At 39.5% G+C, this 15,979-nt stretch overlaps 1 protein-coding gene across 1 annotated transcript in view; it reads left to right on the plus strand.

The window, feature by feature from the left end:
- Positions 1-15,979, plus strand: part of UST (uronyl 2-sulfotransferase) — a 630,787-nt gene that overhangs the window by 72,034 nt on the left and 542,774 nt on the right. The window lies entirely within an intron of this gene.

Below are 15,979 nucleotides of genomic sequence, written 5' to 3' on the forward strand. Positions count from 1 at the left end.
ATGAGTTTCAGGAAAATAAATGATGTCTGGATGTTTGTTAAAACTGTCTGACACTTCTTTTGAAGAGAATTAAAGTAGAAATAGAGGCAAAACTTTTTTTTTTCATTTTGGCTAGAGCAAGGGAGGGTTATAACCCCTGTCAGATTTTTTTTCACCATCTGTAAAATTGAGAGGAAATCCCTACAAATTAAAGGAATACCTTGGGGACCCGCAGGTCACCAAAACTAGTGTCCTCATTGGAAGATATCCCCTCTATTACTTTTCTGGGGACAACCCAAAATTAGTAATTTTTCTTTTATGTTCACTTTTAATGATAATGGTAGACAGGACAAGTAGAGAGGATGAATCTCCTTACCGATAGCAATAAAAACTGACAAGCAATCTAATCCCTCTCCACTCTATCCAAAACTAAAAAAAAAAGTTTTGCCTTTAGTTATACTTTAAATCCAGCAACATTTTGATTGAATTCCACACACATGAACCATGAAAAATATCTACATAATAAGTCCTACAATAGACTGAAGAGACTCCAGTTCACTGCATACTTTAATTTTATTAAAATTTTATTAAAATAAAGGATTAAATTGATCACTCAAAGTATATAATGAAACAAGGAAAACAGTGAGTATTTGTGGTTCACATCACTGTGTTATGCTTTGTAAATTGTGAGGGGAGCTGAGGTCCAACACTAGAACTGGGTTCATTCATAGACACTACTCCAATACAGCAGGGAGCCAGAAGTGCCACTCCTGATGTGGATAACAGGAGCTCTCAGCAGAGCTTGGAGAGCTCCTGAAGTAATGTAAAATAAATGTGGTAATGTGAAAATGAAAGATAAAGCCTGGAGTTGGACTTAATAAAGCAAAAAAAAAAAGAAAAATAGATAAATCTACCCATTTCTACTAAAATAAAGAGTGCAGTGAATTTATTGTTTACAGTATTACAGAAATGCAAAACATAAAATATCAGGTTAAAAACACTTTAACTTAAAAAATAAACTAAAACTATTTTAATCTCTGAAATATCAGAACAGGGAATAAAATCCTTGGATTAGCAATTTTAAACTGGTGAAATATTAAGGTAAAAAAAAAATTGCGTGTCTAAAACTGTTGTAAGTAGTAAGTTTAGGCTATTCTTTTAATCTGATAATTAAATAATGCTAAGAATAATGTTTGTTAAAAGAATGTAAGAACGTCTCCACTGTCAGTTTGGATTCGAAATCCTTTTTTTCTGAAACATTGACTCAACATGTACATTAATTTGTTACTAAACAGCCCAAACCTGTTATTTCGTATAGCATCTGACAGCCGACCTTAAAAGACACTAGAAAAGCCCCAAGATTAACACTGAGTAACTCCCGTAACCTCAAAAGCCAATTATTTGTCTGACCTTGTATTACCGTTTTACATATTTGGTAGCAATGCCCAGGAATGTCTAGTTTAGGAATTTGTTGACTAGTGCATTTCTTAATATAATTTCCAAAATGTATAACTATTAAAACTTCTACAGCTTAGATAGTGTTATTCAATTTACTGATTTTTCTCAAACTTAGAAAAGTTACACATGACAGCAAATGTTCTTATAACAAAGTAAAGCTGCATGAAATGAAGAAAAAGAAAGGGATGGCTGTTTTTTTAAGTCTTTGCTTCCCTAAGGCTTTCAAACTAAAATCCCTACTTCTTATTAACAGGATGAAACTGTCCTCCAAGCCCTTAGGTTCTTGACATATTTGTGGTCGTGTTCTCTTATGTATACTCAGCAGTCAAGAGCTTCCCAGAAAGCCTGAAATAAAAAAAAATGATTTTTCTTGGCTTCCAAGCTAGTTATCTACGACTTTGTATCTGAAATATTGAAAAGTAATGTGCTTTTGGTGCACTGCAACAACTGAAATGCAACATTTAGAACATAAAATATGTAATTTTTCCTATTCATGTCTAGACAAGCACTTAAAAATTCTCTATTAGTAATTTTACAAGTGTATATAAATAAATACCTGATGTATTACAGCATATACAGTAACAATATATTGAACTTAAATCAAGTGACTTTTCCTGGGCCTAAGAAAATGATCTTTGAAAAATGAAGTCATCCATCTGCTGGAGGCAGATTGGTGTATTTCCTGGTGTTTGTCCTAGGTTTTGGGGATTTACATTCACTTCCTGTTCAGTTAACTTTTGGCACAGAAAGTGAGTGGAATTTTCCAACACAGGGAGTGACACAACAAAAAAAGCTTGCAAGGATTCTACCCCACTCAACTAAAAAAAGCGTTTCATAGATGATGTTTTAGTAGAAAATTTAAGGGTTACAACCTCTGTGAGTTGCTGTTTTGTGTGTGTACCTGTTAGAGAGATTTCCACACACTTTTGTCTTTGATACATAGATCACAATGAGAGGTATGAGTGGGGACACAGACAACAATAAATGGCTAATGGAGAGGTTCTCATCCTTCCTCTCTGTTCAAAACGAAAAAAAAGAAAAAAGATTCAGATTATTTCATTATGTTCTAAGAAATATGACAAGAGTATTGCATACTAATCCAGTCACAATTGGTTATTAGGGATTTCTATTTTCATCTGCTAACAGAAAATTCCAAGGCTTGAATACACTTGACTGTTCTGTCTGACTCCTGTAGTTCTTAAAGCCATAATAACTCAAAAGCGTACATTTATGTGTGCATGTGTGTAAATGATGCCACAAAGCTTCTCTAAATGCAGATTCAGGGCATGTTTTTTTGTCCCTGAACTCTGCTTTTAAGAGGCTATTTGCTTTATACACGGCTATATTCTGCCCATGCTATGTGCATAAGTCCTACCGCTGGCCATAGACTGCTAGAGCAGATTGTGCTCCATAAGCTTCTTCCCGAGCCACAGCAGCCAGGAAAATAGCATCAGAAATCAGAAGTGATGCAATTTGTGTTGCTTCCAGGCTCTTACAGGCTAAGGAAGACCAGCGAGTGGATGTTTGTGGGTCACCCTCCCCTCTGCCTGGCAGCTCCCCCCATGTGGGTCCCAGGCCCACAGGTGGGATAGCGGAGACTAGGAATTGTGGCAGGGGGACACTTATGGGGCTCTGTGAATGCAATCTGGTGGCTATAGAGTTGATGGAACGTTTCCATCTGAAAGTAAACATTTAGCTAGTCAGATTTTATTTGTGTGTGTATAAACACTCTGCTGCTGTCTAAAATGTCAGTGGAGACAAAAGGGTTAAATAACTTTCCTGGATATGACCTCAAGGAAAGTGTCTGTCAGAACTTTTCGCTAAATACCAGCAGGAGGAGTGCAAGAGTATCTAAACGTGCGGACTGCAGAATACCTAGAATAGCTTTCTGGGGAATGCTGAAGTGGTTGCAAACGTGAATGGGTAAAAAGTGTGGGACCCGGGTGATAAACAGTAGACCGGCCCTGACAGTAGCACAAATTTGTTTTGGAGACTGCAAACTGAGACCTTTATTTTTCCTCTTCCACACTTCTTTACTTTTACATATTGTCCTCTGTCATAGCATTCGTGCTCCTCTCATGCACTTACTGCCCAGTGTCATACCTTCTTCTGTACATACTGCCCACTGTTATACCCTAAACACTTTTCTCCTGCATGAAACACCCCTCATCATACCCTTCACACTCTTCTCCTGCATATACTGTCCCCCATTTTAATCTCTGCGTATATGCTTCACACTCCTCTCCTGGATATTTTTCCCCGTCATACCCTCTTCCCTCCTCTCCTGCACATACTGTACTTCCTGCTATGAAACCCTATATACTCCTTCTGCATACAATATAATGCCCTCTATCATACCTTCTGCACTCCTCTCCTGCACATACTTCCTGCTGCCATACCCTATACACTCCTCCTGCATATTATGCCCCTTATTCACTCTGCACTCACCTCCTGCACATACCATATATTGTCATACCTTCCACATTCCTCTCCTAAACATAATGCCCTCTGCTATGTTCTCCACACTGCTCTCCTGCAAATACTGCCCACCATAATACCCTTTATGTGCCCTTCCTGTGTATACTACCCTCACAAATCAGTGTAGAGATAATGTGTTTTTTAGTTTTAGATGAAATGTTAGTATCATGATTTTTTTCTAAAACTCTACATAGCCACAAAGAAAAACAGTAGCCCTGTGTTGGTTAATCTGCGCTATATTTACATCTTAGCTATAACCTTTACATTGACCCATAGCTAAGAATCAGATTAACATTTTTCTGTCATTTACAACCTAGTTTTGAATCTTTTTGGCAACTATGAGGGAACACAGGCCAAGACAACTCTTCTTTTTTGATACCTTAATAAACTAGGAATAATTATCATTTGTATTCATAAAAAATTACTAGGCAGTGAGTCATTCACTGGTCATCGGAGCGTCCCAGAATGACCTCGACCTTAGTCATATATGAGTATGTATGTGTGAGATGAGATGCACTATGGGCCACTTTTTACACAGGGTCTTGCAGCCAACTTTCTGCCAGCAAATTCCTGTATAAAATTGTATGCCTATGCATAAGAGGCCTTACAATTATTACATGCCTTCTATGTGTACTATAAATGCAAATAAATGCATGTATGTCATTGCCAGTGTGAATGAGGCTTGCAAAAATCAGTACTTCAGATTTGGTAGTAATTTCTTTTGCATTTGCGCGCTATTCTTTTTTAATATACATGTCTTTTGGTTCATAGCTGCAGCAGCTTTAGAAATACATGGGTATGCTCCCCCAAATTTTTTGCCTGTTTACTATGTATTCGGTCTGACCAGACTATCGAGGTTGAGCAACCCTCCCCCCCCCCACACACACCTGTGTTCAATCAGTGTCCACCATTTAGTGGATATAGGAGGAGTCCCCTGTAGTGCATTTGCACATCTTTCCCAGCAAGGAGTATTGTCTCCAAGGGTTAGAAAGGCTGGATTCATCTCTTTTTCATGGATAGTGTAGGACCCACTGATAATGGGGTACTTTGACGCAGTAGTGGGCTTGAGCACGATATGGCCATATGGTGGGACCAAATCCCCATTTTTATTTATGGATTGTCTTCAGATTTGGTAGTAATTTCTTTTGCATTTGCGCGCTATTCTTTTTTTAATATAAAAATCAGTACTAAATGGTGTATTTATATAAAAAAAATGCATTTGCTATTTGCAAATGTGGCAAATGGATTTATGTGCTGTTTGAGTGTTTTTAATTGGTTTAAAGCAGAAAATATTTCATTTGGCCACAAGATTGTTGTAAGTTTTATAGGGATTTCCTACGTTACTTAGTACACCTAGTCATCAAATGCAGTATTTTCTCTTTTAAATCACTGAAACACATTGGACCAGCACAGGAAATAGGCCCATGACATTTGTTTTTTTTCCCCCACTCACACAGAATGATTAAACAGTGCATGCACTTTCACTGTGCAAATTGCTATGCATTTTTTTTTTTTAGTACTGATTTATAATGTATGAAAAGTGTTGTCAGATTGGATGTAGTGGAGAGGTGTGGTGGCAATGTCACAATCTCTTCACCCTCTCCAATCATAGAACGCTTTGCATTCATTGAGAAGATGCAACACGCTCTCTGAATCCCGCCTGTGCGGAGCGAGTGATCTCCTGTGTTTCACAAGCAGTAGGGTAGCTGCTGGGTAATGGGACCTGGAAGCTAGTGGAGATGACTGTAATAGTGCTGCCTACTACAGTGATTTCCAGCTTCCAGTGAGGACAGGCCAGATATGCAGAGTTACATTGGTCCAAACTGGACCAACGTAACAATTTAAATCCATACCTGGAATTCAGCTTTAATCTCTTGCGGACTGCTCCATGTAAAAATACTGCAGCATGGCAACCACATGTACATCACCAGGAATTTCTGGGTAAGGGGCGTGCGCGCACCCCATATGTGCTGTGATTCAGTACAATGCAAGATGGTCGGCAGGTCGCGGTTGATTTATGGCTGGAACCTGCTGATCAGCTTAACAAATCACAGTACAGAGCCTTGAGTTTACTAACAACACAGGGCTCTATACACTGAGCGGCGATGTGGCTGAAAAAACAACCACATGGTTTAGTTAAAGCAGCACACATCACACATTGTTAGGCACGCAGTTAACCCTATGATTGCCCCTAGATGTTAACCCATTATCAGCCAGTTTCATTAGTACAGTGACAGTGTATAGTATTAGCAATAATCTCTGTATTAATGTCACTGGTGATGTCAGTGTCAGTAAGTCAGTTCCCACTCAGTGTCAGTTAGTGTCAGATTTCCCGCCACAGTCCCCCTTTAAGTCGCTGATCACCGCCATTACTAGTATAAAAATAAATAAATACAAATTCTAGTATATATACTATAATTTGTAGATGCCTTTAACTTCACGCAGACCAGTCAATATACACTGATTGTTTTTTTGTTTTTTTTAACCAAAAAATTTAGCAGAATACTTTTTGGCCAAAACTTATGAAGAAAAATATTTTTTTTTTCTATTGGATATGTTTTATAGCAGCATGTAAAACAATATTTTTGGGTCTTTTTTGGTTTATATAATAAATAATAAAAATCCCAGTGGTGATTAAATCCCACCTAAAGATTTTTTTTTTTTTTTTATTGAAGCTTAGACATATTAAATGAATCTAACATTTTACAACAGATTAAGCAAGAATATTACTTAAAGATTCAAAAATGATTCCATAGCTCAGAATATGTTGTCAAAAAGTAAAGCATTGGATCAATATACAAGATAAAGTGCCATGGTGCCCATTTGCATAGTCAAAACTGCGTAGTAGACTATTTATGTATCCTGAACAATAATAAGAAATAAAAATAACTATAACAAAAACCAAGTACCTATAAAACAATGTAATAAATACTAAAATTGTAGGATGTTCAGCATTATTTACACTCAGCAGCGCTCAATATGTTTTATCATATTGAAAATCAACCAGTCCACATGAAAGGTAGAAATATATTGCAAAATATACAGTCCTCATAAAAGAGTAAAATCCACACTCAATAGAGTCTGTTTGTTAAAAAAAAACACATAAAATATCCATAAAATTTTCATAAAATATTGGTACTCCCAGTGCTCAGTGTTCAGTGTTCTGATCCGGCGTACACCTTCACCACACCAAAAAGTGATCCCCTTAGGAATGGACACTCACCAGAGTTACAATAATTATACGCCTATAAGCATAGGTTGCTTGCACCCTTTGGGAGTCTGGACCACCTCTGCTGACACCTGGACGACCACTGTGCTTGGATATCCCTCAGGGACCAAACGGTACCAAAAAAATGGAATGGGAGGCACAATAGTGTAATACTGTCTTGCAGTCTTTATTTCAACACAACACACCAAAGCAAAACCCCCCAAATCCAATATGCTTACATCAAATGAAAATTTTCAAGCATTAAATGATAATCGAGACGCTGTGGCCAGCTCACCGCTACTGAATGGTTCTCTTTCAGCCTAGTCAGGTGGCGAGATCCGGATTCCAGCCAAAACGTCTATGACCATCAAGGAGACAGCGTGCCTGCGTCCTGACGCATTTCGTCTCTTGGGACTTCTACTGAGGACTCAGGCACACTGCACTGTTTTCCTATATATAGCTACCTTTCATGTGGACTGGTTGATACATATTGAGCGCTGCTGAGTGTAATTAATGCTGAACATCCTACAATTTTAGTATTTATTACATTGTTTTATAGACTGTTTTATATTACAGTAGCTGCTATCAGGACATTTTATGAAATTTATGCATGATTTTATTATCCAGCTGTATGTCATATCCCTCACAACAGTAAGCGCTGGGCGAGTGTTTGGAATTTTTCCCTTTTAAAAACCAAGTACCATTTTAGAGAGAGAAACACAAAAAGAAAAGGGGGGCCCTCAGGTGGGATTTTTTAGGCAGAGAATGAATGAAGTAATAAGAGTATACAATTAATGAATTTATTTCACATAGTAAAAAGTGACAACTATCACATTGCGGAAGTAAAAAACAGTTGACCATTCATAAGAGTACACATGTACCTTAAGAACCATAAGTTCAGTCAGGGAAGTCAGGCGGGTCAAAAAATTTGGATACCCAACCAGGCAAAGCTTCACAGTGACACATCCATATCCAACATGTTTCAGAACATAAAAATTCTTTCTTCAAGGGAAAATAGGAACAGGGTACTCAGGTCTATAAATGCAAAGTATACTTGTCAATATATGTGATTTGTCCAAACAATATAATCATTACCAATTCCATACAGTCATCAAGGCATATATAAAATATTAATGTATACTCACAATTGGGTCAAAGCAAATTGAAAATTAGCTCCTGGATATGTACCCCATTGTGACCATGTCTCAGTGTGTTGCCCCGGGATAAGGCCGTTTGTGTCAAGGCCAAAGGATGGTAGAAGAGCTTGAATGAGCAAATGCTCAAAGGTTCTGCCACGTTGTTCACCCACAAGGATGAGCAAAAAGGGAACCAGTCCTAATGAAAAAATAGTAATAATAGTAATAGACATGTGGGTTTCCTCAACAAGCATTGTAACATATCTAGTGTATAAAAGGAATGAATATTTAGGACATGAGGAAGACTCCAAGTGGTGCCTAGCAATGGGTGCCGGATCCACTGGAAACACAAGCATCCAATGCAAACAAAAATTCCCCCCTAGACATAATTACATACACATTGTTGTGAGCAGTTCTCAGCCACATCCAAAGTGGGGCCTGCAGAGGGGTAGAAAGCCCTCAAAGGTGCAGATATACCTGCACTAGGGGGTGTGGTAGCACCCAACCTGCCCCCCTACCGCATCAATTGGAAAATTAAAACTGGTGTGCTTGTAGCTGGAAAGACTATAATAGTCCATCCATCTGTGCACAGCTCCAGGGATTGGCACCCGAGATGATCCCTCGGGTCAGTGGCGTCCAGCCCTGCTGCGCATGCACAACAGCACCTGACATCACAGAGCCACCAGCACGCCCATGAAGGCCGTGTCACCGACCAATCCAATGGCAGCGGCCCGCAAAAACATAGTGCGGCCATGTTGAAAGGCCCCGAGATTAGTGAAACGCCCTGGGGCCTTTGCGTGACGGGGGTTGATCACCAAGCGGCAAATAATCACACACATGAGTATGTCACAAGGAGGCACGTACATAGAGCAAAAGATTGATTGATAGGTATGCAAATTCCAAGGTAATAGTACATAAGCATAACGTTAGTAGAGTTACATAATTTCATTAGAACCAGAAAAGAACAAACAATATTCAATAATGTGTATTACAATCAATCCTGAAAAAAAAGAACCAATGCATATAGTGGGAACAACATATAAACGAATAAGGGTAGGGAAGGGAAAAGGAGGAGGATCACAGGGAAGGGGAAAGAGGAGAGAGGTGCTATCAGATGATGTTTCCAAAATATTGATGTATAGATATAAAGGAATTAACAGCCACTGGGGGAATATATATAGCTATTAGCAAATGGTAGTGAGAAAATGGTGTACGTTAGCCTCACTTTTACCCCAGAATAAGCCTGCCAATAATCTAGTAGGCTACAATTCAATATACAATAATAAATCTCCTTAAAAACCTCTCGAAGTGAAACCCTGGAGAAATGGCTTAAAATTGAAAGCCTCTTTGAGTCCTAGAGCAGTAGTGGCGTTTAGATCAAAAATCCACCACAGCTTACACTGTAAGAGGAGCTTGTTGAGGTTTCCTCCTCATGGGCTGGGGTGGATTCGAACCAGTGCCAAAAAAGATATATGGGGAAAAATGCCATCATGGACACGTATGACATGCCTCCCCAAAGAGAGTTAGGGGTCATTACATCGCATAATTTGAACATGGCGTTATATACGCTGGCAAAACTTTTGAATGGTCTTGCCCACATAGAAACAGTCGCATTCACATAGCATGGGGTATACCACTCCTGCAGTTTGGCAATTGACAAAGTGCCTGGGGTGGAATAACTGGCCATTAGGTAGACATAGACAACCTCTTCTATCGATATACTGACAATGTGAACAAGATCCACATGGGAAGGTGCCTAGCAATTTACATGCATCTCCCCGCCTGGAACCTCGGTACTCACTGTGCACCAACTGGTCACCAACAGAAGTGACCTGTCTGTAGGTGACCAGAGGGGCAGGGGGCACAAGGGGTCCCACAATGGGGTCCGAGGTCAATAGATGCCAATATTTGCCAAGAATACGCTTGACTTCCCTGTGTTCACTAGAATATTTGGTGATAATTGTACTAACATTAACTTGTTGGACCTTTTTCTTAGTAAAAAGGAGATCATGTCTAGTGTACTTGACTTTAGGACAATACAACACTGAGCTCTTTATTTGCTTTGATTTCAGTTTACAGAGCGATAACTAAAAAGCCACCTGTTATTAGTTTTGTATTGTGTAGGACATAAATTTAATTTGCGTACAGTGTTGCATGACCCGTGCAATTGCCTGTTTAAATAGCACAGTGCTGAATAGCAAAAAATTGGCCCGGTCATGAAGGGGGTAAAACTGTCCAGAGCCTAAGCGGTTAAGCAAGCTCCACAATTCTCCCTGCATTTTATTAATGGGTGTGTAGCAGGAGCAGAAAGTGATGTAAATGGAGCCTCAAGTTAGTAAATTGATTTATGTTTTCTGAACTATAAAGGAACTTCTTACTCCTCTCAACATATCCCGCACTCCCTTACACTTACAGTCTAGAGTAGCTTAATTGAGCTACAAATGTCCAGAAGAGGAAAACAACATAAGGACTTCATACCCAATGACACATTTTTAGACCTTTGCCCCCCCTCAACTTGCTAAGCCTAAGCACTAGCCCACAGGTGTCTTATGGTAAATAAAGCCCTGATAATGGTTGTAATTAGACCTCCATAACTATATAAACAGCAGTGATATCAATGTGACTAGATGCTAATCTACTTGAAATATCTTGAGAAATACACATTTCTAGATTTTTATTTTCTCACAGCAGTAAATGTCTTCACTTTGTGAGGTCTAACTGCTAGGTATCAGTTCTAATGGTTCCTAACATCTGCAAGTCAATACAGGAACGTGCTGTGGCCAGCAGGTAACTTTTGGAAATTGCCATGACAACCTGGCAATTGTTTTTTTCCCAGGTATTTAGGACTAGGTTGAAGAGTTCAGAACATAATTTGTGTACATTGGAGAAGCCATTATTGTAGTTATTGCTAAATAATAGAATTATGTGTAGTACTGTTATTTCCAAAACAGCTCAGAACAGAGAGAACGAGAATGTAACAAGACTTATTTTTATTTTATTATTCAAGAAGTGCTTCTGTGTCATGACTCTAGAAATACATTGCCTTTGTACAAGTTTAGAAGTTCATGTTCACACTAAAGTTTCCAAGGCTTGATGGAAGTCAGCACTAGTAAGAAATGGCCTGTGAAGGACACAGACAGAAAATCTTCTCTGAAAGTAATTGGGAGGGTTGTGGATAAGTGACTCCAAAAGAACATTTGGAAGTGATTAGCTTTTTAGGCATAATCAATCAGGGTTTACTCCTGAAGGAAATTTATGATTTAAAGCTGCTGTTTGTAATTACCTCTCATGCATATAAAGTTTAAATATAATTTGTGTTTTTTAAAGAAGGTTTTCATATTTTGTTGTCACAATCCTGTGGTACATCATTTGCATGCCTTAAACAATGGAGTAATATACCCTTAGTAGGTTCTAGATTAGTAGTGGTCAACTTTGAAAACTCAGAGCATATGAAGTGCAGCCTTCTAACACAGGGCTTAACAAATTTGCGTAGATTCTAGGAGTCAGCTAAAAAAGTTAGGAGACAGTTTTGTAAATCAGCTGCCCAGCGCCCAGAACTGGATGTCCAGTGTGTCATGCAATAGGAATTGCTCACGCCTAATGCCTAGCAAAAAAATACAGAGAAAAAAAAAAACCCTTTTTCTTTGTTAGTTATAAGATTTTGAAAATAAGTCATTTTTCTCCTTCAGTGATATGCGCTGATGAAGCTGCGTTGATGAGCACTGATAGGCTGCACTAATGGGCACTGATGAGGTGGCACTAATGGGCATTGATGAAGTGGTACTAATAGACATCACTGATGAGGCAGCACTGATGAGGCTGCCCTGATAAAAACTTATAGTCTGCACTAATGGGTACTGATAGGCTGCACTGATGGGCACTGATAGGTGGCACTGAGTTGGCACTGATGGGAACTGATAAGTGGCACTAATGGGTACTGACAGGTGGCACTGATAGGCGGTACTGATGGGCACTGAGAGGTGGAACTAATGGGCACTGATGAGGTGGCACTCCACCTCCACAACAGGGGTAAGGAATGGGTGACCGATCAAGCTAGCAACCCCAGCTGTCAAACTGAGAAGATGATGTCAGAGGTGGGCAGTGAGAGCAAGCGGCGCTCGCCACAGCACTGCCCACCAGAGGAGTGTGTCCCTCTCCAGCAGGCCGTACAGCCACAGCCTCAGTTTTGGTCAGCCCAACCTAAGTCTGCACACCCGCAGGGGGACCACATGGGAGGAATCCAGACCACTGTTGGGGTTTAGCCCAGGCGCCAGAACGCAATTTCCAGTCCCCATTGCGACTTGGTGCCTGGGTTTTGTCAAACCCTGTCCTAACAGGTCTGAAGAGCCGCACATTAGCGTTGTTTTTGTACATTTGCTCATGCACCCCAAAGTGGTATCTTTGACAGCTTGGGCTCAAAGTAAGTGGGTTCAATAATGCTGGCCATCATTCAGCCTGGAAAATGAGCAGTTCTGGACCTTGGAGCTGTGAACCTGCAGCCCATTTACTTAAATTGAGAGATTGCGAATAAAAAAATAACATCTGTGTGCTATACATGTTAATGCATCTGTATACCCTTCATAGTTGTAAAAAATTATTTTGCTCTTTACTTATTTATTTTTCATAATATTGTCATATTTTGAAGGAGTTAAATAAATTGGGGAAAAAAGGGCCAAAAATAGAAAAGTTTGCATTTTTAACCCTGGATTTGTGTTGGTATCTATTTAAAATTACAAACAACAACATTATGAGTGCCCAAATCAACAGTTTGGTACATTCTGAGGAAAAGAAGCACACACTGGTGAGCTCAGCAACATAAAAAGGCCTGAATGTCCACAGAAGACAACAGTGGTGGAGGATCATAGGATTCTCCTCTCTGGTAAAGAAAAACCCATTCACAACATCCAGACAAGTGAAGGACACTCTCCAGGAGGTGGGCGTATCATTGTCAAAATCTACAATCAAGAAAAGACTTCACGAGTGCAGAGTGCAGAGGGTTCACCACAAGGTGCAAACCATTCATAAGCCTAAAGAATAGAAAAGCCAGATTAGACTTTGCCAAAAAACATCTAAAAAAGCCAGACCAGTTCTGGAAAAGCATCCTTTGGATGGATGAAACTAAGAATAATCTGCACTGGAATGACGGGAAGAAAAAAGTGTGGTGAAGACTTGGAACAGCTCCTGATCCAAAGCACACAAAGTCATCTGTAAATCATGGTGGAGGCAGTGTGATGGCATAAGCATGCATGGCTTCCAGTGTCACTGGGTCATTGGTGTTTATTGATGAGGTGACAGAAGACCAAAGCAGGCAGGTAAATTCTGCAGTATTAAGGATATTCTGTCAGCCCAGATTCAGCCAAATGCAGCAAAGTTGATTGGATGGCGCTTCACAGTGCAGATGGACAATGATCCAAAACACACTGCAAAAGCAACCCAGGAGCTTTTGAAGAAAAATAAGTGGAATATTCTGCAATGGCCAAGTCAATCACCTGATCTCAACCCAAGCGTTGAGCATGTATTTCATTTGCTGAAGGCTAAACTAAAGGCAGAAAGACACACAAACAAAGAACAACTGAAGACCGCTACAGTTAGAGCCTGGCAAATCATCAGAAAGAAGGAAACTTAGCCTTTGGTAATGTCCATGGGTTCAAATCATTGCTAGTAAAGGATTCTCAACAAAATAGTAATTGCCAGTAAAGGATTCTCAACAAAATATTAAAAATGAACATTGTATTTATAATTATATTCATTTGTCCAATTACATTTGATTTGAGCCCCTGAAAATGGGCTTCCTAAAATTTGTACTTGATATTTATGTTCAACTTCTGCAATTAAATCTTAAAGCCAGCACTTCAAATTCATTTGGATTGTTTCCTTTAAATTTTATTCTGGTAGCATACAGAGCCAAAAGTATGAAAATTGTTCCTGTGTCCAAATACGTACATATGGACCTAACTATATATTTATCATTTCTTTTTTTTAAACAACATTTTATGAATTGATTTGTGTTTGTAAATAAATACCAGTAATCTACTGTGAAATAAGTATTGTGGTAAGTCACCCTTATATGGATGGCTTTGTTTACTTTCAAGCTCATTCATACATTATAAATAAGTTTGAATATAAACAGACCCATTCACACCTGGTGCCAGGGGAGGAGTGGCTTGACACCCTCATTTATCCATGACACTGATATCTAAAATAGTTATGAGTTTTCTAAGGTGGACCTAAAGGAGCATACACAGGAGTGTAACAGTTCAATGTAGTGCGTGTGAACACAGGTGCCTTGGTAAGGTGTATTAGGATGCCTTTAAAATGGTTGTAAAGTCTCAACAATAAACTCCCATGATAGATTCTCTTATGGTGCAGGAGTAATGGCAGTGTGTTTTTTTTTTTTTTTTCAGCAATATAATCTCTAAATATATTTTCCTAGCATTGCTTCTGTGCAGTTACATGGTTTTCTCGCAGGGGGACTTCAGTGGGAGGGGGGTCACATTCCTCTGCTGTTAGTTTCAGGTTCAGGAGGAGAGAGTGGCGGGCAGAGGATCAGCTTCACGCAGACCATGGTAATGACAGGAAGGGAGGGGGAGTGAGGGAGATACAGATGCTGCAGAGAGAGCAGGATCAACCCGGTATATAAATAACATTGCAAAAAATTACTAGCACAAAAATAATGCAGGATGGAAGGATCCAAGATAGGAAGGATGGATCAATTTAAAGAAGGATTGGTCAAAGGAAGGATCGGTCGGTCGATCGCAGTAAGGATCAAAGTAAGGAAGGGTCAGTTGATCAATCGCAGGAAGGATCGGTCGATTGACCGCAGGAAGCATTGGTTGATCAAAAAAAGGATCAAAGGATAGAAGAAAGGATCGATTGATTGCAGGGAGTATTGGTCGATTGATTGCAGGAAGGATCAATCGATTGCGGGAAGTATCAGTCGGCCGATCGCAGGAAGGATCAATCAGTCAATTGCAGGAAGGATCAAACAAATTAAGGAAGAATCAGTCTATCAATCGCAGGAAGAATCGGTCAATCAATTGTAGGAAGGATTGGTCGATTGATTGCAGAAAGGATTGGTGATTAATTGCAGGAAGGACATTTAGGTACCATAGTTTGGCGTAATTCCAGGGGGGTACCCCATTTTGAAGCGTGCCATGTTTGGTACCTATTTACCCAGTGATCCATCATTTTTTATATTTTAACAAAAAATTTGGTATTCTATAGCATTTGTGTGCAAAAAAATCAAAGTGTATTTTTCCCCCCAAAAAAATCATGTTTAAAAAACCGCTGCGCAAATACCCTGCCACATTAAAAATTGCAACACCCACTATTTTATTCTCTAGGGCCTCTGCAAAAAAAATATATAATGTTTGGGGGTTCTAAGTAATTTTTTTAGCAAAAAAACACAGATTTTTATATGCAGGAGAGAAATGTCAGAAAAAACTTGGGTGGGAACTGGTTAACAAAGAGGAGGGGAGGAGCAGCTTTAAGGGGAATAGCATTGCTCTATATAGGCAGGGGGAGAGGCGGGGAGTAGATTGGCTCACATATAGACTACAGATGAGAGAGGGAGGGGGAGATTCAGAGACACTAACGAGATAGCAGGATGAGGATGGCACGTAAACTGACTACGCTATCAGAGAGCAGCCATGATAAACGTGGTCAGTTTACAGAGGGGGAGACAAGAACAGGCAGGATCAGCCAGGTATTGTACAACATA

Source organism: Pelophylax lessonae (assembly GCF_965119305.1).
Source record: "Pelophylax lessonae genome assembly, chromosome: 3".
NCBI lineage: Eukaryota > Metazoa > Chordata > Amphibia > Anura > Ranidae > Pelophylax > Pelophylax lessonae.